General features: G+C 32.8%; 1 protein-coding gene across 2 annotated transcripts in view; it reads left to right on the top strand.

Annotated features, from left to right (window-relative positions):
- The first annotated feature begins 10205 nt into the window (after positions 1-10205).
- Positions 10206-24525, top strand: part of LOC143054637 (potassium channel subfamily T member 2-like) — a 131884-nt gene continuing 117564 nt past the window's right edge. The window contains exon 1 of one of the 2 annotated variants that reach the window (XM_076227651.1): positions 10206-10434. The gene's annotated coding sequence lies outside the window, so the exon portion shown is untranslated. Of the gene's footprint in view, positions 10435-15811; positions 15889-24525 lie in introns of those variants that run through there. The other variant, XM_076227652.1, reaches the window with a different exon arrangement.

Raw genomic sequence — 24525 nt, 5'->3', positions numbered from 1 at the left:
AACCTCATTTACTCGTTTTATTCATTAAAAAAGTATTTCATGATAAATAAAACTTGTAAGTGTAATGTAATGTATATTTATGTTTATACTTATATTTTCTTACTTCTTATTTTGCCGTTTTTCGTTTATATGTTACATGTATAGCCTTGTTTTACTTCTCATTTTATCATCTCAGAGAGGGTGCATTAATAAAAATACTCATACAAGCAAGCGCCTCTCAACTTATTCTCAACTAGTAGCAGTCTATATATGTTTTAGTGTTCACTACTTGCTTTTGAATATAATAGTTTACACACATATGTGTGTACAATTAGGAGAGAGAGGTAGTACTTTCAAATTTATAAGCTGTGTGTATATTTTTATATTTTTTGTTCTTTATCTTTTTTACGAATATATTTAATAAAATCGTTTTCACAAAAGTTTTAATTATTATCATTATTATTATTGATTGATTTGTTTTATTTTCATGATTTCTTCAGTTTTTGTCTTTTTTCCCCCTAATACTATACATCCTATATGCAATGAGTCAACTATGTTTGATATGTGGAAATATTTTTAGCCTGGTATCCCTGCCCGATATCTAGGTGCGCGTACTGACAAGATTAGCCAGGACCCCAGGCAAGAAATATTTTATAATGTTCATTTCAGTCTCTCAGGTTTTACTTGACCTTGACCTCGTTTTCATGATTCATTGCTTAGTGTTAAGTTTTTGTGTTTTTCTTTTAAAGTAAAACTATATAAGAAATAAGTCAACTACATGTGCTGTATGGAATGATTGAAAGGTGTTTATGTCTACCTGGTAGGTATCATCTGACCTTGACCTCATTTTCCTGGTTCGTTGGCCAATGTTAAGTTTTCGTGGTTCTGTTGGTGTCTTAGTTGGATTTTTAGATACATGTACTATAAGCAATTATAAGTCAACTATATTTCATACATTTGTTGATTTCTCGCTGCATTGAAAACCTATTGGTGAACATCGGCTGTCGTCTGCTCTTTGGTCGGGGTGTTGACACGTTCCCCATTTCCAATTCTCGACTTTATCGTAATGTATACATCTGTCTGGCATGGTTCATTTGACCTTGACCTCATTTTATTGTTCTTTGATCAATGTTTAGTTTCCTTGGTTATGCCTGTTTCTAAGAAACTATAAGCAATAGGTCAACTATATTTGACCAGTGTATTTAAAGATTGTATTTAAAACTTGCGAAGTGGTTGATAAATTGCATCACTAGTTTTTTTTTTAATTATTATTTAGATTAAAACATACCGAACGTGCAAGTCAGACCTTCGTGAGTAGTCATTGTAACTAAACACAACCATTATCATCGAATTAAAACTGATCCTTCAGTCTCAATGAAAGGTTGTAAAAAGTTGGGTTTTTAAATAGTCATTGTCCTCGGATAGATAAAGTATGTGAAACGCGACATTGGAACTCTGTTATTCCATATTTTTTAAATTTATTTGTCTATGATTATTCTTTTTACTGTCTGCAATATAAAAGCAATTTCATTTAAGACCTTTTTTTAGTATAGACGTCATACGATATTGTTTAAACCTTATCTTTAATGAATATTTAATGTTGCTATGTGATAACATGAGCTATCTTATTCTGATAATTAAATATATTTAGAGCAGAGCAAAACTATATCAACTATATAAAACCAACATTATGTACAGGTATACTTATTTGATTTATTATGCTTTTCCTATTAAACAAAGGGTTACATATAACATTATAAGTGTACCATCTGATAAGTGAAGCCATATATATATATAAAATCTGACCAGATCTGTTTTGGCTGAAATGTTACAGTCCTAGGTAAGATTTACAGTATTTCATACGTAATTTTTTTCAAAGTAGAATGCATTTTCTTAGAATGTAGTGGGATATATTACCAGGCAAAATCGAGGAAATTGTGCAAATGATGATACAAGCATGGAAATTACCACAAAGCATCATTATTATATACTTTTTAAGAAACAACTGCTGGACATTAAAAAAAATCATTTTTTCAAGATGGCCACGGCCTTTTTCTAAAATGGCTGTTTTTAAAGTCTGAAAATCGTGATTTTTTTCTGGAAACTTTCTTTTACCTTCTTTTAGTGAAAAACAGCTATCTGAATTTTGGTAGCTACCTTCCTAACCTGTGAAAAATTTACTAGTAAATATTTGACATATCCAGGGTTTGCGCATGCGCGAAAATGTATCAAAATTCATTAAAAAAACATTTGAACTACATGTTTTTACTATAAAATTAATGTTTTGGGATTTTCAATGATCTTATGATTTGATTTGATAACATTTTTCAAGGTTGTGATACACATGATTTAACAATTTTGCGCATGCGCAAACTATTTATAGACATAAAGAGCGATCTTTATGCACTACCAGGGCAAAACTGGTTAAAATCGTAGTTCTTCTCATTACTCTAAAAATCGATGCTCTTGTAGAGCTGTTCAAGTAAGTGTAACATCTATGATGCCACTGCTTAAAAAACAAGCCCATTCAGTTGCAATGATCAGGTATTCGATGGATACGATAAGGCGAAAAATGTGGTTATTGCTGGAGAAACATCAATCAGCCACTTTTGGTGTTCGCTATTCAGTGGGAATGGCCTGATTTGTACAGAGAAGATAAGTTTATCCTCATTTGAGGTGGATTGCACATTGAAAAGACTTATAAAATTCTGGGTGATATATCACGTAATAGTGGATGGACATGTGTCCTCACTAAAACCAATACTGCAAAACCTAAAACGGCAGATCTAGATTCTTTGTATGTATGTTCAAATGTACCTAGGACTAGACACGCGCATCAGATAACTGTATGTGTTTTGCTTGAACTGTATATATCGGCTTAAGAAAGCTAAACACAGAAATTATAATCATGTCATGACTCTGTGACGTTCAATGATTTGATAGACTGGTGTAAGGAAATATAGTCATCTCGACCATATTTTAATTCCTTGTGTTCAATTGTAAAATAAAAACTTCTTGTGAATTTGGTAGTATGCTCATTTCACGAGTCAGATTTTGTACAAATAGTCCATATAAAGCATGATGCCGTATTTATCTAAGTCTTGATCGTGTAAATTATTCTCGATCGTTACCGACCTTCTCCGAGATATGGCGTCCCTTCTCTAACATCACCCACAGTTGAAAATGATAATTTCACTGTACGTAAGACCAGCAAATAGTTTTCTAATAGTACAATTGATCAGGCAAAGAAACCCAGAATAATGCAATTGTGAGGGGCGATGTTGTTGTCATAGGTTTAACCGAAGATCTATTTTAGACATATGAATGGTAGCTGGACCAGAAGTAAGTAGACTATCAGATGAATTTTGAAAGATCTATTTGTTTGAGGCATTCTATAACAGACGGAACGACTTAAGGATGCATTCTTCTGACTTTTCAGTCTCGTTCAGTCTTGTTGAAATCTCGTTCTTGAATTATTTCCAAAATATGTGATAGAAGTGGAAAATATCACTGAATTTTAAAAATATTATAAGCAAACATAAATCTGTGAAAAAATTGTGTATTTACAATGAATGGTTTTCGCGTAATCCAGTTTTCAAATTTTACGACCAATCAAGTCAGTATTTTTAGCCAAAATTTTGAGAAAATGGGTGAGGGATACAAAAAATGATTTTACAACAATCATGTACATCCCATATCATTTTGGTCTTTTCAAATTTCTTAGATATGTCTTTTTTCATTCATTTATATAAAAAAAAGTTGAAATAATATGCATTTTGTTCTTAAAACTGAGAAAAATCACAAAAATACAAAATTGACAGCATGGTAAATTTTACACAAAAAAGCGTCAAAATATGATAAAACTTTCTTATAGTAACACCTACTTATAGTTTTTGTAAGTAAAATTTATTCAGATTGGCCCACTTCATCTTTATAGAAAGTATGAGAAAAAGTTTAATTGTGGAACTGTAATTTTTTTCATGATAATAGCCCAAAAATAGGTACAAATCGATGAAAAATGGGAAAATCATCAAAATTGGGCATTTTCAAAGGGCCGTAGCAAAAAAAGAAGTACACCACCATATGATTTTTTCTTCACCAATTAATTTGTTACAGTCTTATAAACCCAAAAATCAGGTTAAGAAAAAAAGTTTAATTCTAGAAATTTTTGGCTCCTCAGGGGTGTACATCCTTAATGAACACACTACAAAAACACAAAAGGATTTCTTTAAAAAGATCAAAGGCAAACAATGCGAAGATCGTTTGAAGCAAATGCAAAACGAAGGAGAACCGGTTTCTTATAACCAGATCAAAAAGAACAGCTTCCTATTATGTCCGTAAAATAAAACTGTAAGCGTCGTTGTCAAAAACAAAGCTAGAGAACCTTAAAAGTGATTGCGATATCTTTTCTAGACTTTTATTTCTTGTCACAGTAGACAAATTGACATGGAATATTTCTTTATCCATAAAAAAACAAACTGCTCCTCCGTTTTTGTTTCGCGATGTCACTTTAGACAGTGGTATTAAATCGGTGCAAATGGTATACTTGAAACATTTTGTGATAAGCTGATCTAAATTCTGACGCATTTATCGTTGGTGGAGCAGCAATAATTTATTCCAGGCTACCTTGTTGGGCAACAATATTTGATGATTTTGCAAATGATGTCATACTGTCTTACATAAAATCTTGCATCGATAAGTATTCGAGAGTAGACATTGTATGTGATGTTTACTAAATGTATAATTTAAAGGCTAGATGTGACAAGACAAAAGCAAGGTTCTTGTGCTGAACGGAAAGGTGTTGGTTCTGGTAGAACACCAGGGGACTGGATTAGTTTTCTCTGTGAAGATGACAACGAAACGAAATTTTTCAAGTTTCTTGCCGACAGAATTGCTTCTTTTAAGACTAATACGGATACTTTTCAGCTACCCCTTGTAATCATGGAGAAGCAGATACACGAATGTTTGTCCATGTTCGGCTTGCTTCCTGTACGTGACATATCAAATGCGCTTGGTCCTCGTGTAGCTACTCTTCCTTTCGTTCATGTATTCAGTGGATGTGATACTTTATAGGATTTTCGTGGAAAAGGGAATAGGTCAGTTTGGATGACATGGGAAGTATTTCCAGATGTAAGGGACGTTTTTTTTCTCTTCGCTGAAGTATAAAGACATATACATGACATCATAGAAACATTTGTTTGCATCATGTATGACAGAAACAACATCAACATTTGCTGTTAACGAGGCGCTATGTAAATTGTTACCCAGAAAGTAGCGGCATTGTGATGCAATTCCGCCTACAAGAGTTTTTTTCTCGGAGCACATTCAAAGAAAAGCATATCAAGGAGGACTAGTTTAAGCTCAGCCTGATTTATGTATTCGACAGGTACATGTACCAAGTCATAAACACTGGGGTTGGATGAAAGAAAAAAATCGATGACAGTTGGAAACCAAAAAGGACTTCTTCGGCTGCCGTTACATCCTCCTGTCAGGAACTTGAAATGCGAAGGAAAAATCAAGCTGTGTTAACAACTGTAAAAGCTACCGTTCTGTCCTTCCTTGTACGTTTTTTTTTGTATTGGCTACTGTCAGATAAATATAAGATAACCAACCTGTCTAACTAACAAAACTAGACATGTAAACATAAAAAATAATGTGATATCACTCGTTAAGTTGATGGAAATAAAAAAAAAAATACATTTTCAAAATTTTTGTCGCCATTTTGGAACCGGAAGTAACTTTTTTTAGTCATTTATTTGTTGTTTTGTCGTGGTTTGGGAACTGAATTATACCTATTAGACAGCTTTCAATGATTTACGAAATGTAGCCATTTGGATATGACGCCATTTGCAAAATGATCGGTGGCCATCTTGAAAAAATGGAAATTTTTGATGGCCAGCACCTGATTTTTTTTAATTATCATTTAGTCAACCGTTATACCAAATTTCATGTTTGTATCACGATTTGCACAATTATGTCCATAATATCTCCCACTAATAATATAGATGACATTCATGTTTTCTGGATGTTTTAAAGGGCATTAGCTGTCAAATTAAAGTCCACCAATTTGACTCAAATTCTCATATTAGATTTATAACAATGTAAAACATTTATCCAAATTATAAGAATAAACAATTTACAGGGAATTGGCTCGATGATATACAGCTTCGTTTTGAGTGTACCATTCCACGTACTAAACTTAAAGCTCAACTTAAAGAACTCGTCAGTTTATGTTTCTTTAATAAAAAGGGCACTAGACGTTTTAAATATCTAGTTTTGGGCAGAAATTAAGCTTACTTTGTGAAAATCATACAGAGTCAAGCAACCAATATACCGAAGAGGATATCACTGCCATGCTTGACTTTAAATTGACAACATTTTTGTTGAATTTGGAGGTTTTGTCTTCCAACAGACTATTTGAATCCCAATGGGTACCAATTGCGCTCCTCTACTTGCAGATTTTTTTTTTTAGTCTTATGAAGCAGAATGTATCCAAGGGCTTGTACAGAAGAGAGAAAAGAAATTAGCCCAATCTTTTAATTTCACCTTTCGGTATACTGATGATGTACTGTCTCTTAATAATAATAATATATTCACTGATCACTTACATTTAATATATTCAAGTGAACTTGAAATTTAAGATACTAGCAACACAGATAGATCTGCTTCATATTTAGACCCTTTTCTCCAAATGACAAGGTAGGTTAAATACCAAAATTTATGACAAACGCGCTAATTTTAATTTTCCTATAGTCAACTTTCCTCCATTTCTGTGTAGCAACATCCCAGCGGCACCAGCATATGGAGTATATGTGTCTCAATTGATATGTTACTCTAGAGCTAGCTCAAAGTACGTCGATTTTGTTTAACGAGGAATACTGCTTTCTCAAAAGTTGTTAAGACAGGGCTATGAATCAATCAAATTAAGGTCATCACTCAAGAAAGTTTACGGTCGCGATCATGAGCTGATTGGCCAGTATTACAAAAGTGTGTCAGAAATTATATATTATGTTCTTTCTCAGTCATAATTACCTTCCATTATTACCGAACTGAACAAAGAAATAACACGACGGGTGCCGTATACGGTGCAGGAAATGCTTTCCCTTCCGGCGGACCTGATTTCACTCCCGCTTTTTAATGGAGTTCTTGTTGTTTCTTATTTATCATTTGTAACTGTGGATGTAAAAGAGGGACGAAAGATACCAGAGGGACAGTCAAACTCATAAATCGAAAATAAACTGACAACGCCATGGCTAAAGATGAAAAGACAAACAGACAAACAATAGTACACATGACACAACATAGAAAACTAAAGAATAAGCAACACGAACCCCACCAAAAACTAGGGTAATCTCAGTGTAAATGTCTTTTCGTTTTACTCCTTGGTTTTGATTGTTATCGTCTTAGTCTAGACGCCATTTAATTAACTATTGAGATGACCACGAAAACAACCGACGGCCACATAACACGATATATATATAAATATAAACGTAAATATAAATACATATAATGTGAACCTCGTGCAAATTGTTTTTTTCTATGTCTGTTTGATTTCAATTTAAAGGTTAAAAAATAAGTAAATTTTCAATTGTACCTGTATAAGAATGATTGTTTGTGAATCGAATCAGTCAATCAAATGATTAACCTTTTTTTACGTAAAACCCCAATGAGCATTTTGAAAACTTGGCAAGTTTGATATTGGATCGAAATACATGAACAATTGGAACAAGGTTCAGGATCACGGGAAAACTTTGCCTCATCCGAAACTTCAAGTCAACCAAGTTCGAGACAACTAGAGTCAACCGTATTATAGACAGATCTTATTAAGACATTAAATTATTGAAATTTAATTGAGAATGCAAATGGGGAATGTGTCAAAGAGACAACAACCCGACCACAAAACAGACAACAACAGAAGGGCATCATTATAGGTCTTCAATGCAGCAAGAAACTCCCGCACCCGGAGGCGTCCTTCAGCTTGATATATATATACTAGTTCAGTGATAATGTACGTCATACTAAACTCCAAATTATACACAAGAAACTAAAATTAAAATTCATAAAGACTAACAAATGCCAGATACTCTTGACTTGGGACAGGCGCAAAAATTCGGCGAGGTTTAACATGTTTTTTTAGATCTCAACCCTCCCCCTATACCTCTAGCCAATGTAGAAAAGAAAATGCATAACAAAAAACACTACGTTTTAATATAAATAGTACCTTTAATGTCCCTTTATGATATTTCATGGTAGCTAGATAGTTTAAAATTTCATTTGTAGCTCAATTTCTACATTCTTTGAATTTTTCATCATTTTCTACAATTGCATGTATCCTTCTTTTTCACTGAATCAGTGATTCCACATTCGTCGTGGATCCAGAAATTGTTCATAAGAGGGGACCCACAGGCTGCCTAATAGGGATCCCTCGTCAATAATGCTTCGGTGATTGTGTATATAATCAACCATTTTGTGCCCCCCTAAATCCGCCTCTGACACCCACTTTGCATTATCACTATATTTTATATGCTCACTGTGTTCCCACCCGGTATATCCCATATCTTAAGCTTGTTTGATGACATGATGACCATAAGTTCCTACATTCCAGTCAACTTCACCCTCTATATCCCAAAGCCCTACTTTTTTACATCCCATATCATGAATCCCACTTTTAAACCCCTTTATCCCACATTATATTTATTTTACCGCCTATATACATGATATATTTAACTCGTCTAAACATCAACCAAACAATGTTAGATCTATAAATTTGCGAAAATCTATAAATTTGCTTTCGCAAATTTTTGGTTCTTCCCTGGCCGGGATTCGAACCCATGCTACTGTGATATCGTGACACCAAATCGCATGCACTGCAGCCGTCCCGCTAGACCACACGACCACCTGGGCTCTCAAAAAAAAGAGCTTTTACTGGCCGTGTGTTACCTTTCCTCGTCATTTTTAATCTAGCGGCGTACTACAGTACATGATCTATAAGGCATGAAGATGTTATTGTTACAGATCAGCTAAATTATCTATAGGAAAGGATCCTACAAATTAATGTAATATACAGTCACAGAAAATAATTATATTTATAAGTACGTCTGAGTCAGTGACAACTCTACAACAGATGTATCCATCGGATCGCCATCAATGATGGTGATACATGGATGTGTACATTATGTATTATATACAACTCGTCTAAACATCAACCAAACAATGATAGATCTATAAATTTGCTTTCGCAAATGTTTGGTTCTTCCCTGGCCGGGATTCGAACCCATGCTACTGTGATATCGTGACACCAAATCGCCTGCACTGCAGCCGTCCCACTAGACCACACGACCACCTGGGCTCTCAAAAAAAGAGCTTTCGCTGGCCGTGTGTTACCTTTCCTCGTCAGTTTTAATCTAGCGGCGTACTACAGTACATGATATATAAGGCATGAAGATGTTATTGTTACAGATCAGCTAAATTATCTATAGTAAAGGATCCTACAAATTAATGTAATATACAGTCACAGAAAATAATTATATTTATAAGTACGTCTGAGTCCACAGCCATGTATCACCATCATTGATGGCGATCCGATGGATACATCTGTTGTAGAGTTGTCCCTGACTCAGACGTACTTATATATATATATTTATATATAGCACGTCCTCACTTTGTTTATACTTCTTTTAATGTCACAAATCTTTAATTATTTACTCTTAGACTAGTATCCCACAAATTAATTCACTTTGTTTTACCCCTTATATTGCATATCTACACTTTTTTACAACTATGTATACTTCCCCTCTTTAACGACTAATAGATAGACAAGTGTGCTTCGTGTGCTTTTATAAAGACACAAAAACATAAATTAAATATTGGTTTAGATCTCATCCATCAATAAAGAGACCTTCAGATGGACAAATAATTTTAATCAAAACCCTCAGTTAGATCCTAGATAGAGATATTTACCGAAAGTTATTAACATAAAAAGTCATTACTATCCGTAGACAGTTTTTTTTAAATTATTTTATGTGGTTTATTTTAAACTCAGATTTTGATAGGTGTTTTCCTATTTAGTTTTCGCACAATATGTGTATAACAAGCTTTCGTTTCGCTTTGTCATCAATTTTATAGCCGGAGTTATATATAGCATATGGAGGAAAATTTATATGCATTTCATCCGTCCGAAGTGGTTTAAAGCGGTATTTGACATATATTACTGTGTAGATATCCCATAGATCTACATATGTGTTTCAGGGACGGTATGACATGTGTATTTAGTTGGTGAACTACTTATGGTTGTTTTATCTTGTTCAATGGCAAGGTGACAAATTTCCATTTGTAAACATTTAAATTATTTGTTTGGAGATCAGTGTATTTTACCTAAAAGCGGGAAAAACCATTAACAAGTAAACAAAGAAATATAATCTACAGAAATCACCCGTGCAATGAGTTCTCCTTGAGGTAGTTATAATTAATTTTATTAATTGCATGTTAATTTCTATATTATATTAGCATGAGAATGTTACTTTGTATATAAACAAAACGTAAATGTTTTTATTTAAATTTATGACATAGCTAAGGTGTTTTCCTATTTTATATTTCGAGGTCATGAAATTATGATAACACGTGTCGTCGTGACATTTAAACTAGTGTACTTTGATCTACTTTAGAGAGCATACTTTTTTCTTATCTTAAGTCGCAAGAATTTGTTTACAAATTTCCGACATCACTGATGCAATCCGGTTTTAGTCTCGTTTTAGTACCCAATTTTTCTGTCAAAATAACCCGTCAGAGTGACACCATTTTTTACCGTGAGGATTTGGGAATTTTCCGGTCGTTACCTTGTACTCAAGAATTGATTTGATTTTAAAAATGAAAATTTCATCATCGACGGTAGTCCCGAACATGCATGAAATATATGCCACTGGACGTTAAGCATCCAACAACCAATCGACGGATGTATCTTCTCTCTATAGCTCTATTAATGAGCTATTAATTCACGATGAATATTTATTTCAAATGCTAACTTTTCTATGTCATCCATTTTGACAGAATCTTGATAATCATATGTTTACTACTATGCATAATCATCAGTGTATTAATCTCCATAATCATATTTATAAGTGATATTATTATGTAAAAGCAGAGACTATTTCATATTCGTACGTGGCATTGCAATAAAGCTACTAAGAATTGATTATGAAATACCTGCATTGTGGACAGAGACATATATACATACATGTATGTCTCTGATTGTGGAGATGTAGGCAGTTCTTACTTTTATGGAAATATATATCGTAAAATAAACTGGTTGACATTGAAACCACACCATCGTATTTCTATAATGTTAAATGTGAAAATCACATAAACAACGTACGAGATTCAGACGTCATTGAACTTAAGTGAAATGTGCGAGATTTTTTGGTATACTAGAATTCGTATTAAATTAAACACGTTCACATATTATTAAATAATAATTTTTACTATAAATTATCTGTTGCTTTATTACATTTGGTTATTGCTATATGTGTAATTTTGAAAACCATAAATTTTGTCATTCCTTTTCCAACATCGTCGCATGTTTTCCCAGTTGACATGAATCGGTTTCACTTAGATTTGATATCTATGCTACTCCTTCATATTTTCTACTTGTTGCATATGTTGCTACAATTATCTCTGGTCAGATTTGTCTTTTCTTTCCGATCCACAAAATAGATTCTTCTGTAATCGCATATTCCTCTGTCTGTCCCCATGGTTTCTTCTATTTCACACAAATGCGTACCATTTCACTCATTCACATGCATTCATGAATTGTTTACACAATTTGTCGTAAAATTAACTGATCTATATTGTGACGGTTTCGTCCCTGCCATTGCAAAGAAAAGCATAGAAAATACTGTATTCATAATTAATGGGCCCACGGGGGCAATATGCGATTATAACAATATACAATTTAACCAATACAATCTAACAATACTGGGGAAAAGAATAAAAAGATTGATACATCAGCATACGTTCGGAAAGTTTTAGTAATTTTGATAATCATGCACTACTAGTTGATGCATGGCATGCACCCATTCGAGTTATTGACAAATCTACTAAGATATCAATCGTAGAAAGACAATCAATTATATGGCAAAAAAAAAAACACACCAAGAAACGTGAAACAATTGTCCACAGAACAGATAAAACAAGAATGTGTACCCAGTACACGGATGCCCCACTCGCACTTTAAACTCTAATTTAACATTAAAATTAGAATGGTCATATCATAAGGAACATGACATTGTATACTAAGTTTCAAGTTGATTCGACTTCAAATTCATCAAAAACTACCTCGACCAAAAACTTTAACCTGAAGCGGGACAGACGAACGAACGAACGAACGAAGGGACATACAGACCAGAAAACATAATGCCCCTCTACTAAAGTAAATGGGGCATAACAAGATTGGGGATCACCTATCGAAGGTTTTCAACCAAGGTGAGCAGTTGTTGTTGGAATAATAACAGCCGTCATATTTCTTTACAGAATGTCAATTCGCCTTTTCAGAATCTGAAGGACTATGGGTAATATCATTGTTCGTACCCCAAAATGAAAATAACGTGGCGTCATTGGATGGATTTCCATTGTTTAGAACATTTTAAACCAATCACAACGTTTTGTGGTACGCTTTTGAAAATATTACCCAGAATGCATTAGATTCTAAAACGGCGTATTGGTTCTACTATTTCGAACAAAAAAATACAGTTAGTCTACTACATGTATCTCAAGTGGAAATTAGTTTGAGTTGTCACGCTTTGTCAATGATTTTCCAAATGATAAATACACAGCTACTTTTGCATTGGTACTATTTCTGTACTAAAAATCTGTAGTACTGAAAATGTACTTTTAATATTCAGTACTATTTTGTTACTTTAAAATTATTGTAATATTTAGGTACCTGTATTTTACAGTACTTAATTTGTACTTGAAATTTAGGTACTACAGATTTTTGGTTACACCCTACCGTTAAATTTTCAGCATTTTGAAAATTTTTCTATTTCAAATCTCTTAAAATTATGATTTTCAAACATGAAATATTGTATTATTTCTGTACTAAAATATTTAGTACAAATCAAGTACTGTAAAACACAAGTACCTAAATATTACAATAATTTTAAAGTAAAGAGATAGTACAGAAATAGTACCTATGCAAACGTAGCTGTGTATGAGGACCGAAGTATAAAGCTCGTGTGCAAATACTAATGTCTGACTTTTTCATTTTTGATGATCAATTGAATTGTGTTTGTCCAGTGTAAAACCACACAGGTTAACAACATGGTTAAGGTCAAGACTGAATTAAATATTGAAACAATAAAAACTGTTGTTATTTAGTCTCTGAGTGAAAGTTGTCTCATTTGCAATCATTCCACATCCTTAATTAGATTCTGCAAAGATAATCGTAAGTAATTCAGGGTTGGAAATTAAGGTTGCAGCTGGAACGAGAGGATATTTTTCTGTTTTAGATTGGTTGGTGTTTAACCCACTATCTGGAATTTGCTTTTCGTAGGGCGATTTTTTTTTATGTTGGCAAAGGAAGCCGGTGTGTCGACAGAGAACGACCGACCTTATTTTTGTTATAAAAATGATAAACAGAAATATTACCTATAAAAAAACTTAATATTGTAAAAAATCCCGTTTTCTTCGGTAACTGTGCAGAACCTATTCTTGGTTTTGATTAATTTGTTCTCTTTCGAAATTTGCATAAACTATTTTCAAATGGACGCTAAGCTGCATGAAGTATTTGCCATTGGACGTTATTTCAACAAAATATACATCTATAAGTTCATTTAACTTTGACCCCTCTTGACAGGTTTAAAAAAAATCCGAACGAACAACGAATCATTTGTTTTGCAATTTGGTTGTCACAAAAATCATTTTGTACATGACTTGCATTGACGTTTTATGGGACGCAAAGGTAGATTATAATAGGACATAATTCATATACTAGTATGTAATTAATTTATTCTAAATTGTACATCAGAACATTCTGTACATTTGAGTATTGGACGTTACAAGTAAGTTTTTTTATATTTTTTTTTTTAGAAAACTCTGATGTAAAAGTTATTTGAAAATGATACAATTATCCACCAAAAATGTAAACAAAATATATATATACAACTCGTCTAAACATCAACCCAACAATGTTAGATCTGTAAATTTGCTTTCGCAAATTTTTGGTTCTTCCCTCGCCGGGATTCGAACCCATGCTACTGTGATATCGTGACACCAAATCGCCTGCTCTGCAGCCGTCCCGCTAGACCACACGACCACCTGGGCTCTCAATAAAAGAGCTTTCGGTGGGCATGTGTTACCTTTCCACGTCAGTTTTAATCTAGCGGCGTACTACAGTACATGATATATAAGGCATGAAGATGTATATATATATATGTCACTCATGGCCTTACGGGAACAACTGTCTAGTCTAGCAAGGAAACAAGTCATGTTTATAAAAACTAATGACATACACCACAAAGCACGTGGACATGTATAGTCAGCGTTTGTAGTTATTATTGACTGGTTATTATTGACTGGTTATTATTGACTGGTTGTTACTGAGCATGAGGTGGCTAACATTTTTAACACTTTCAAGACGAGAAATAACTAGCCGTTAATTTTCATTTCGGAGCCTATATAAGCTGAATATGCGGTATGGGCTTTGCTCATTGTTGAAGGCCGTACGCTGACCTATATTCATGATAGTTGTTGATTTGTTTATCATTTTGGTCTCTTGTGAAGAGTTGTCTCATAAGCAATCATACCACATCTTCTTTTTCATATATAGTACTATTTAAAAACACGTGTCCCTTTGCAGTCAACTTACAGTGTAAAAGTAATTATGGCTGAGAAAAGTTTAAGACAAGTTGCATCATGGACGTTTTAACGGAAACCCAACACTATAGAAACTGATATATGTCGAGAGCTTATAGAAATTGCGACCAAGTACTGTAGATCAGTTTCTTTTGATTTTAACAACCACTCGTAAGACTCAATACCAAAAACGTCTTACATTTTTATAATATAATGATCTAACCACAGCGGAGCTCACATAGTACATGTCATACGTGTAGCTTATACATCTTAATAAGTGTTGCTTTACATTTTCAATAAATGTAGCTTAAATTTTCAATAGGTGAAGCTTAAATTTTTTATCAGTTTAACTTTACAATTTTAATTAGCGTAGCGTTTTTTGCGTTTTTAAGAAACAAAGCTCCACCCCTATTTCAGTCATTCACCGTGTTCATAAAAGATAAAAAATTGTCTTATGTTTTTGGGGGAATTTCATAAATCTTAGAAAGAATTTTAACCGAGTATGGACCATTTACTATAACCTTGGACCACTATAAGAATAAAGAATGTCAACAATCTTTTGGTCAACGACCTTTAAAGCTCGAGATAAACATTATTTAAAAATTATAAATTAAATGAAAGCGAAAAGAGATGTTAAATATAAGAAGATGCCTTAAAGGTAAAAGAGATAACAGTGGGGTCAAATTTTGTGGGCGTTTCTTTGTAGAGGCTTTTTAGATGTTCCTCTATCTGTCTGTAATGTCATCAATGTATTTTGTTTTTAATAAAAATGGTATTAAAATGTATTATTAATATTACCGTGATTTTATTTTTCTTGACATAATTGTTAGATTTACGTTTTAAACAATTTTTTTATGTTCTTGTCAAATTTTAAAATAATGTCTTCTTCTTAACGTTGTCCCCATATCACCCCTCCGTCTACACTCTCGGTGTATGATTACATAATAGTATGTCACAACCATCATTAATATGACAATTATTGTGATGGACAAATGATTACAATGTGTAAAGTGGGATATTTTCACACTTAAACAATTGTCAAACATCTGACTAAACTCCGAGGTAAGCAGATTTAACTGTATTTTCGAATAACTATATTAATTTTCACGTTTTAACCTAGTATTTTTATCTGAATTTTCAGGGTTCGAAAAAGCTAGTTTGATACCTTTGAGGGAGGACGTATATATGAGATTTTTTCTTGTTTAACTTCACACCTCTCTTTTATCTGAATATCAGTTCATAAGAGCTATTTTTTTTTTTATTTCCAGGCTTTTTTCTTGTTTTAATACACGTCTGTTTAATCTGAATTTCAGTTCGTAAGAGCTAGCCTAGTTTTATATCTTCCAGATTTTTGTCTTGCGCTTCTTTACTTTGTTTACACCTCCTTTAAACCTGAATTTATTTCGTAAGAGCTAGTTTAATATAACTAGATTGTGTTTTTTTTTTTGCACTTGTTTACTTTATTTTCTCCTCTTTTAAATTTGTATTTAAGTTTGTACCAGCTAGAAAATTACTGTCCACACGGTCAGCTGAGCTAGTGAAAGTTATGGTTTTAAAGTTCAAATTCCAAATGTTATTGCCATTTATCTGTCCGGTCAGCTACACAATTGTGCTTAAATTCTTAAATTACTCTAAGGGAGCTACCATTTGATTTTTATGGGGGGGGTGGGGGGAAGATGAAATTTGAAAAAATAGGCAGGACAGGAGTTTTGAGTAAAAAAAAAAGGCAGGATGAGACAATTGCAAAAAAAAAAAAAAAGTCAGGACGACAATTTAGGTAAAAAAAAGTCAGGATAAACTAAAACAAAAAGCACTGCCAGGACCAAACAGAGTGAAAAATAAAAAGGCAGGACAGAGATTACAGCTAAAAAAAATGCAGGACAAATTTTCATCCTAGCCCCCCCCCCCCCCCTAAAAATCAAATGGTAGCTCCCTAATAACGTGAATATAATTGTTCTATGATAAATGACTAGAAATAAGCACAGGCACTTGTCTAAGTAAAAATTTCCTATTTACTTGTCTCAGTAAAAATTTCCTATTTACTGGTCTCAGACAAGTGCCTGTTGAAATAAGTCATATACAGTGACAATATTTGCCTGCCAAATAATAATTAAGATTTTTAATAGATCGACAAGTTCAATTTACTTTTTGTTTAAGAAATAACATTTTAATAATTTATATTGAAGTTCATATAGGTCACACATGTGTAAAATAAAACTCATCAAAGATTCCAGGCCTCTAAATGATGCACCTTCTTTTCAACGGAAGCTTTGGTAAATTTTCTTTGAGAACACAAGGATCCAGCAAAAACTTAACAAGTATCGCGAGATTTCTTCCAAAATTTCAAGTCTCACATAACAAAACACAGCTACAATGTAGCAGCAACATTTTCATTTGAACTTTTGCATGCCTTTCAATTTCATCGTTTATTTTTTTCTGGATCCTGATGAACACAAGAGGTTGCATGTAGTCGGCATGTTTATCCGATGAGCTTCCGAGTCCGGCATGGTTATATTGTGATAATGTTTATCAAAAGAGCTTTCGAGTCCGGAATGGTTATTTTATGATTATGTTTATCCAGAGAGCTTCCGATATCGGCGCGGTTATGTTGTTGATCATGCAAGAGAGCTTCCGAGTCGGGCATGGCTATATTGGGATTATGTTTATCCAGAGAGTTTCCGAGTCCGGCATGGTTATGTTGTTGGTTATGTTTTTTTTTCAGAGAGCTTCCTAGTCCGGCATGGCTATGTTGTTGATTATGTTTATCCAGAGATCCTCCGAGTCTAGCATGGTTATGTTTTGATGAGGTTCATCAGTGCTTCAATGTCCGCGGGCATAGCTTTTTGAATGTAACTGCCACAGCTTTTATTGAATCATTCTGACTTGCTACATTGCACGATATATAAATGTTTGGCTTCTCTCACTGCTGGATATTAAATAAGCACTGGTCTCTCATTGGATACACCGTGACTAGTCTCTCTTTGGAGAATCTGACTGTATCCTGTTCCTACCCGTCTGATACCCGAGCCTGTTCAAAAGGCAATTTAGCCGTAATTTTGCAATTTTAAAAATGCATTAGCGGTACATAATGATGATAAAATAAATAACTTAAACGAAAATAATAAAATAAATCTATATAAATTTCTTCAATCTAATATAAATAACCAAATGAAATACTACCTATCGCACCCAAGTTAAGAAACAAGAAAAATGTTAACAAAATTTAGAATAAGCGATCAGTGTCTCTTAATAGAAACTGGACGATATACCAAAATGATACCACGAAATGAAAGAAAATGTAAAATGTGTAATATCTTAGACAATGAATTCCATTTTTTCTTTAACTGTTTTGTCAATGTATTTGTCTAACCAAAATTGGTTTTTGTCTGTTTTGCAAATAAAGAATTATTACATAATACCTTGTGGTTTTTAAACCTCTTAGTATTTTAAAATCTGAAAATAGATATATGATTTTTTTTGGTCATAAACATGAACCCGATTTCAAATATGTGTTGAATATCCGTTAGTTATATTTTGCAAAGTAAATGAGGGTGGACAGAGTGCAGGAATGATGGGAAATTACTGCAACTGAAAAAGAATTATACGTTAAATAGGTCACAGATTTGTTTCAATGTTTAAAAGAACACAAAAAAACCGGAATTAATGACCATAAAAACTCCGTAGGGACTTCTTATAAAATAATATTCAGATGAATTTCTGTGAGGAGGAAAACATGGTCGATGATAGTTCGTCGTTCCTCAATCAATTCGGTCCATTCCGGGTAATATTTCCATGGGCGCACACCTATACATTGTGGTATGGTAACTTCTCCCTAAATCATGAAAATTCTACCAATGGCAAGACGTTATTTAATTGTCAATGGAATAATCCACAGACCTTAAAATTCTGAACCGGCGAATTACATGGACATTTAGTTTTATATTTATGTCTGAACAAATATTCGATACGGCCCTTTATGCCATCAGGAACAAATACTGTAATGTTTATTCCACTGGAAATAATTTTCCAGAATATTTCTTTACATATTATCAGTCTTAAAGTATCCCATAATTTACTCATGCGCAGTCTTAATTTAACATTCTTTTCTCAGTGGCAGTCTTAATTTCCCCTACTTTTCTTAGTAGCAGTATAAAATTCCAAAACTTTTCTCAGTGGCAATCTTAATTTCCCCTACTTTTCGCTGTAGCAGTATAAAATTCCAAAACTTTTCTCAGCGGCAGTCTTAATTTAACATTCTTTTCTCAGTGGCAGTCTTAATTTCCCCTACTTTTCTTAGTAGCAGTATAAAATTCCAAAACTTTTCTCTGGCAATATTAATTTCCCCTACTTTTCGCTGTAGCAGTATAAAATTCCAAAACTTTTCTCAGCGGCAGTCTTAATTTCACATTCTTTTCTCAGTAGCAGTCTTCATTTCACATTCTTTTCTCAGTAGCAGTCTTAATTTTCCAAACTTTTCTCGGTGACAGTATTAAATTCTCGTAATTTCTTAGCAGCAGTATTAATACATTTCTCAGTGGCAATATTTATTTCCCAAACTTTTTCATTGGCAGTATGAATATCTCATACTTTTCTCAGTGGCAGTATTAATTTCCCATAATGTCTTAGCGGCAGTATTAATTTCCTATACATTTCTCAGTGGCAATATTTATTTCCCAAACTTTTTCATTGGCAGTATGAATATTTCATACTTTTTTTAGTGGCAGTATTAATTTCCCATAATTTCTTAGCGGCAGTAATAATTTCCTATACTTTTCCCAGTGGCAGATTTAATTTCCTATACTTTTCTCAGTGGCAATATTTATTTCCCAAACTTTTTAAATGGCAGTATAAATTTCCTATACTTTTCTCAATGGCAGTATTAATATCTCATACTTTTCTCAGTGGCAAATATTAAATTCCAAAACTTTTCTCAGTGGCTGTATTACTGTATTAATATCTTATTCCTTTCTCAGTGGCATTATTTATTTCCCAAACTTTTCTCCGGCAGTATTATTTCCCATAATTTCTTGGGGCAGTATTAATTTCCCATAATTTCTTAGCGGCAATGATTAATTTTCTTTACTTTTCTCAGTGGCAGTATTTATTTCCCATAATTTCTTAGCAGCAATGATTAATTTCCCATACTTTTCGCAGTGGCAGTATTTATTTCCCAAACTTTTCTCAGTGGCAGTAATAATTTCTCAAACTTTTCCCAGTGGCAGTATTAATTTCTCATACTTTTCTTAGTGGCAGTTTTAATTTCCCAAACTTTTCTCAGTGGCAATATTAATTTCCCAAGCAGTAATTATTTCCAAAACTTTTCTCATTGGCAGTATTTATTTCAAATAATTTCTTAGCGGCAGTATTTATTTCCTATACTTTTCCCAGTGGCAATATTAATTTCCTATACTTTTCTCAGTGGCAGTAATAATTTCCCAAACTTTTCTCAGAGGCAGTATTTATTTCTCATACTATTCTCAGAGACGACTGGTGTAAAATTCGATCCCATACAATATGCTGGTCCACCAGCATGAAATATTTGTCACTGAACGTCCTTCGATTTATATTTTTTTTTAATTTGTATATCAAAATTGTCTTCAGTAGCTATTACATTTTTTTAATGTTGCTTTGCTCTGTAATTGTTATGAAGGAAATTATGAGGGCCCTCATGGGGTTTTTGATTATGTGATTACTTGGTCGTCGTTTTTTTAATGATTATTTGATTATTAAGCCAAATATTTCATGATTATTTGATTACCTAGGATTGTATTTTTAGTTTATGATTATTTGATTACTAAAGATAAGCAAATATTTAATGATTATGTGATTATATTGGCAAAAAATGGTGATTATGTGATTACTAGGACCCCCCATGAGGGGCCTCAATTATAGAAGGATATCATAAAGACTCTTTGAATTGGTTTTTTTATAACATTTCGTCAAATTCCAGATTTTGACCCTTTCTGAAGAAACGAATACAGAGATGTCAAATTTCTTTTTAGAACGTTAAATCAGTTAACTGTTCCTGCATGCATGTAAACAGTCGATCTTCTTACATGTATATATCTATATAAAAAAAATATAAAAAGAACCGATTTATAGTTATATTTAAACATAGACAATAAGTATTGTTTTACATTTGAGAGACATTTGACACGGAAAAATGCTATTTGTTCATCCGAAATATTTGTCAACACGATTTCATAACATCCTTAACGTATATGAACATCGTTTTGATTTTATTAATAGATATGACATGAAATTTATTTCTACATGTAGTAGACCAAATTACGGGAAAAATCAATACAATGAGTATAAAGTTTACATAGAAAAATATTGATGTACAGTAATTCAAGAACAAAAGCTCAAATTTGAATTTCTATATAATAAACCATGATTCAGTACTTGTTGACCATGTATACCTGACGAAACACCGTATACTACATGAATAAGATTTGTAAGCAGGTACTAAGCAAGCTCCAAATATTGAATCATTCGGTAATCTGAGTCCATCTTTTTCAATTTTGGTTTGTGTTGTTTACTGGTAGTAATGAATTTAGGTTTTGTTTTGTGTGCTGATAATTAGGAGATAACTGTATTGTATTTTAAGCTCCGACGGCATCAATTGGGGATTTGATGGTCGCAAATTAAGTTTACTGGCGACGCGTGATGCCGTCGGAGCTTAAAATACAATATTGTTATCTCCATTCTAACATGTCTAATGAAACTGACAGAAAACTACGTTAAAACATGTAATAATCAAAGTACTGAAGTACTGAACATCAGAGGACCTCAAGTTGTGTTGAATTATTGATAAATGACGGTGTTTATATTATACCTACCAGACAGATATGTTCACCATACAATATAGTACAAATATTAAATATAATTTGCTATCATATCTGAGATACTGACTTGAACTAGGAAACTTAACTTTGTGAATTATCAATGATTACTTGGTCAAATGAGAACTGTTAGATTGGCATTATGACCATATAGTTGTACACATACAAAAATCGCTAACATATAACTTATAATAGAGAATCAACATAGCAAACAATTCTTCGAGTAGCTATACAGTCACTCACTGAACTATGAAAAAGAGGTTCAAGACAATCATATCAAAACAGATAAATTGTAATTGTGGCTAATTGAAAAATAAAGTGGGGAAAAATATATTGTTTTGGCGAAAGAGGTGGCGAAAAAAATAATTGACCCAGGGGAAACCCTGGGGCTAAAGATACCAGATGAACAGCAAACTCATAAATGGAAAATAAACTTACAATTCCATGACTAAAACTGAAAAAGACATGCATACAAATAAAAGTACACTAGAAACAACATAGAAAACTAAAGACTGAGCAACACGAACCCCACCAAAACAGGTGATCTCAGGTGCTCCGGATGGGTAAGCAGATCCTGCTCTACAAATGGCATTTATTAACAATGTTTGTACATGTAGTATCCAGGTCTTTTTTCTGAAACATTTAGCTTTTGGATCAATTGCTAATTAAATGGATGTTAACACAGCAAGATTACTATCCCTTATTCTAGATTTTTGTTGCAGTCAACACAAACTCTTTAAATGTTCATAAATAGCTTCACTGAGTTACATTTGTATCTTGGTTTTATTGTAACACAGTCAATCATTTATCCATTATATTTTTTTTAAATCAGCAGCTATACATGTACATTGTAGGTTCTGTTTTCTAATTATTAAATGGTTCATTGTAAATATTACAATGTATTATATGTAGATAGCCATTTGCTAATGATGGTATTTTTGTTAATTGAATATCACGTTTGGATAGTTTTTCAACTGTTAGGTTTTTTTTACTTTGTTCTGGATTTAATACTTTGGATACCACTGGTATAGCAATGAGAACATTTTGCACTATACATATAGAACACAACTACCATATGAATGTGTCGGTCCTTTGTAAGAAACCTGTAAAACAGGCCTTGTAATTTTTTGGTGTATATCTTGATTTCCCGATTGTACATTGATGTGGCCATTAGTTTTCTTGTATATATTGTTTAACATTTGACATTTCATGGCTATTTCTAACTGATTTATGTATAGTTTTTTTCTGATTGTAAAAATGTTGTATGGTTATAAGCTTTATTTCTTTTTCATCATTTTGTCTAGAGCTCAGACAGGTGTCTGATTTATACCAATCATACCTCCCTTTTCTTTTTTTATGAATAATGACAACAGTTTGGTTTTAATTTTCATTTATGTATGTACATGTAACAATATAAAACAGTATATACATGTATAATCTCATTCCATCATTAATATTGGTCATTGTTGGTATATATTTATCTTTAAGTTTAACAATGTACTGTGAAAGAGCTATCTTCTAACAGATACTTAGTATATAATGGTTATTGTGAAAACACTGATTTAAAGGACAAGTTTCACTTATTGCCCAAAATAGCCTAAACTATAAAACTCCAAAAAGTTCTCAATTTGGTTTGTAATTTGGGTCTATTTCAAAAGTCTTAACACTCAATAAATGAGTTCTTTTCATAAAAGTACATTTTACGTTCCAAATTTGTCAAAATGTGATGATTTTGGGCAATTTTCAGACCTGAAAGCTTTAAGCCTCAGGAATAAAGATTTGGCCCCTACCTACATGTACCATCCAAAATGTTTTGTAACCAAAAGAATCCAAATCTGATATATATAATTCATCAATATAAAAACTTTTTAGATCTTGGATGGCAGCCAAGTTTAATTATGCCAAAAACAATTAAAGTTTTACCATAGTTATCTGTGGTATAATTTTCACAATTATTCAATGGTTTTGTTGTGTCTGATTTTCGAAAAGAAAAATAAAGATGGCAAGACCTGAACGATGCCGCCTAATTTTTTTAAGTAACATATGAACAACAGAGTCAGTGTGGGGCCACTAAGCTAAACTGCCCGCTTTGCACCAGCCAATATAAATGAATGCCTAGGGTGGGAATCGAACCCACATACACCAACTCTGTTGTCCCTATATTTTTTTTTTTTAAATAAACAAAAACAAATTGTCAAGAACAAATTAAAAAATATAGCGCTCATAGGTTTGTCTCAATAAAGATTTGCTTTAAAGTTTGCCCATGCAGTATCCCAATATTGCTCTCAATAGTATAAATAGGCTCATGTGTGCTCAAATAACCATTTAGATTAGTCTCAATATTGATATATATCTAACTCAATTGAGTAGATCTAGCTCAAATTTTACTCAACATATAACTGATCATATTTGCTCAATTTAAGATCTCATGGGTGCTCATAGATAAAGTTAACTGATTGTATTTCTCATAGATATATAACTAATCATATTTGCTCAATTCAAGTTCTCATATGCATGTATGTGTGAACAAGTGTCTAATATAAGTTACTAAAATTTGACATGAATATGGTTACACATTTAAATTAAATAATGCTGTAGAGTATGATAAGCACAAGTATGTCATCAAATTATCATATAATTTTGGCGATACATGTCATGTATGGTCAAAATAATACAATACTACAAGCTAAGGAAGACTTAAAAAACAGGACAGTTAATCTATATCTATATCTCCAAAACTGTAAGGTTTCTCCCAATATATCTATAGTAATTCAGTAAATGTGATTAACCCAAATTCTGAAATTTCAGTGTAAAGTAAGACTCTTGATTTTACGAGCAAGAGTCTTTATACACT

The sequence above is a fragment of the Mytilus galloprovincialis genome, chromosome 12 (assembly GCF_965363235.1).
Source record: "Mytilus galloprovincialis chromosome 12, xbMytGall1.hap1.1, whole genome shotgun sequence".
NCBI lineage: Eukaryota > Metazoa > Mollusca > Bivalvia > Mytilida > Mytilidae > Mytilus > Mytilus galloprovincialis.
Note: the sequence above shows the minus strand (reverse complement) of the source record. Positions and strands in the feature narration are given on the sequence as shown.